This window comes from Lepidothrix coronata, unplaced genomic scaffold (assembly GCF_001604755.1).
Source record: "Lepidothrix coronata isolate B3197 unplaced genomic scaffold, Lepidothrix_coronata-1.0 Scaffold2182, whole genome shotgun sequence".
NCBI classification, from domain to species: Eukaryota; Metazoa; Chordata; class Aves; order Passeriformes; family Pipridae; genus Lepidothrix; species Lepidothrix coronata.
In genome coordinates this window covers 1-2,825 of record NW_016692362.1, presented here as the reverse complement: position 1 = coordinate 2,825, position 2,825 = coordinate 1, and the positions used below count along the sequence as shown (strand labels likewise).

Sequence of the window (2,825 nt, the reverse complement as noted above, 5' to 3'; positions counted from 1 at the left end):
CCTTCTGGCTCTGCAACCCCCTGACAGGAGGGGGGAGCTGGGGGGGGTCGGGCTCTGCTCTCAGGGAACAAGGGACAGGAGGAGAGGGAACAGCCTCAAGTTGTGCCAGGGGAGGGTCAGGTTGGATATTGGGAAAATTCCTTCCTGGAAAGGGCTGTCCAGCCCTGGCACAGCTGCCCAGGGCAGGGGTGGAGTCCCCATCCCTGGAGTGGTTTAAAATCATGTGGATGTGGCACTTGGGGACATGGGTCAGTGGTGGCCTTGGCAGTGCTGGGGATGGTTGGACTCGATGATCTTGGAGGCCTTTTCCAACCAGAACAATTCCATGATTCCATGAAGAGCTGCCGATATTCGGGTGCGACAGGTCTGGCCCCCTCTGGCATGGGTGGGCACGGGGGTGGGCACAGGGGGTGCTCAGGGCTGGGGGAGCAGCTCACCTTGTTGAGTTTGTTGGTTTTGGGCAGGGTCTGGCTGACGTGCAGGTCCGAGTACCGGGGCGGCTTCCGCAGGGGGTTGTTGATGTCGCAGGGCACCGACTCTGTCCGGACTAACCTCGCTGGATTGGGAAGGGACAGAGGGACAAAGGGGATGGAGAGGAGGGGGAGAGAGAGGGAGAGACATCAAAGCTCTGCAGGAGCCCTCGGGGTCACCCTGTGCTTGCAAACCACTCTGGAATCGCTCTCCCAAGCGATTCCTTCCCCCTGGCACCTCCAGCTCGGATCCTGCCCTGGGATGGTAGCTGGGCTTTGGGATCCCCTGCTCCCAGGCTACAGCCAACCCCTCTGGGATGTGGGGGGCTTAAAGCCCCTCATGGTGGGCTGTGAACTGCCCACTTCTCCCCCCACCGAGGGGCTGCAGTTTGGGGGGGCTCAGCAGCTGCCACAGCCACCCCCAGAGCCGGGGATCAGCACTGGGAGGAGGCACAATCCTCTTCCTCCCCACAGCTTTTTTGGGATGAGGGGAAAGAGTTGGCTCTCAGCAGGGAGACTTCTTTTCAGGGGCGAAAGCCGGCCTGCAGGTTGGGGGGCTCAGGAACGGTTGGTGTGCAAGACAACGTGTTTAAGAGCTGGGTTTGGGGGGTTTTGTTTTGGGGGGGGGCAGAGCTATTTCACTGGTGCTGAGGCCACCCCAAAGCCACGCTGCTCCTTGTGCCCACGCTCAGAGACACCGTGGGCAGCTCCAGCTCTCGCAACCTCACGTCCCACAGCCATAAACTCCAATTTCTGCCCATCCCAGGAGCCCTGGAACAGTGGGATCTTGCCTTCCCTGCCTCCTGGTCAGGGTTTGCAGCAGCTCTCAGCGTGACGGGGTGGGGTCTTCAACCCCTTCCACCCAAATTTGCTGCAGGGAAGGGCCTGGGGAGGGGGAGGGGGGTGAAGTGGAAGCTGTAAAATTGCCCCCTCCGAGGCACAACGTCCCCACTCGTGAGGTGCCACCAACACGATCCACTCCCCCGCCAGCAAACCAACAACATTTGTGGTGATATTTAAACACAAAGCCACAGCTTTAAGAGCTCAAAATTCAAGGCAGCAGCAACTGGCAGGTGGTCACAGTCCTCTGGCCGTCAAGGGGCAGCCAAAATCTGGAAGAGAAGGGGTGGGGAAGCGGCGGCCCCATCGGTCGTTCCTGCTGCAAAGTTCTCCCTCCTCTGCGGGTTTTAGGACGGATTTTAGAGCGGGATAAGGCAGCTCCGAAAGCACCACGAGCATCCACGTGGCCACATCCCCGTCGTGGGGGGACCCCCATGCACCGCTTTCGGGGTCCCACCGTCCGCCCTGAGCAAAAAAAAAAAGGCTAAAACCTGTTGGACTTACCCCGTGCTGTGGGGAATCTGAAAAGAAAAGGAGGCAGGGGGAGGGTGGGTGGAAGTGGTTTGCAATGCAAATCTGCCTCGCCCCGCACGGCTCGTCTCCCTACAAGCGGAAAAAACGGTGGGTAAAGTTTTCCCAGAGCGCCCGAAGCGGTTCGGGAGCCTCCCAGGGCCCGGCTCCCGAATCGCCCCGGGGGGCTGCTGGAAGTTTTACCTGCTGGCAACGTCCCGTGGAGGCACGAGGGGGGTGGGAGAAAGGCCCTTACCTCCTCGGTGGATGATCAGCAGGTGACACGGAGGGGCCTCTTTGGTGCATTTGTTGTGGCACTTGAGCCTGGCAGGGAACAGAGAGACAGGAGTGAGGGCTGAGGGAGACACGGAGCGCCCCGGGATGGAGAGCACGGAGGGGCAGGACAAGGGGGAGCGGCTTCCCGCTGCCAGAGGGCAGGGTCAGATGGGATATCGGGAAGGAATTCCACCCTGGGAGGGTGAGGAGGTCCTGGCGCATATTCAAGGATTGTCTGATTAGCAGGAAGAAATGTCCCCTTCCAAAAGTGACATCCCAGCGGGAAAAGCTGGGAGGGGAAACAGAGGGAGCGGCTTGTGAGGGTGTGAGGGAGAAGAGAAGGCTCCAGGGAGAGCTGAGAGACCCTCCCAGGGCCTAAAGAGGCTCCAGGAGAGCTGGAGAGGGACTGGGGACAAGGGATGGAGGGACAGGACACAGGGAATGGGTTCCCACTGCCAGAGAGCAGGGATAGATGGGAGACTGGGAAGGAATTGTTGGCTGTGAGGATGGGGAGGCCCTGGCACAGGTTGCCCAGAGAAGCTGTGGCTGCCCCTGGATCCCTGGAAGTGTCCAAGGCCAGGCTGGATGGGGCTTGGATCAACCTGGGCTAGTGGAAGCTGTCCCAGCCCATGGCAGGGTGTTGGAATGAAATGTGCTTTAAATGAGCTTTATTTTTCTGGTGCCTCTGAAGGAGGGCTTGAGTGACTGTCTCAAGCAGAGACATTACAG

At 60.0% G+C, this 2,825-nt stretch overlaps 1 long non-coding RNA gene across 1 annotated transcript; it reads right to left on the bottom strand.

Moving 5' to 3' along the window:
- Positions 1 to 446: 446 nt before the first annotated feature.
- LOC108491873 lies at positions 447 to 2,147 on the bottom strand. Its single transcript, XR_001872954.1, has 3 exons — positions 2,077 to 2,147; positions 1,815 to 1,913; positions 447 to 556 (listed from the first exon to the last, which is right to left on the bottom strand). It is a non-coding gene; the product is annotated as an uncharacterized LOC108491873 (long non-coding RNA).
- Positions 2,148 to 2,825: the final 678 nt, after the last annotated feature.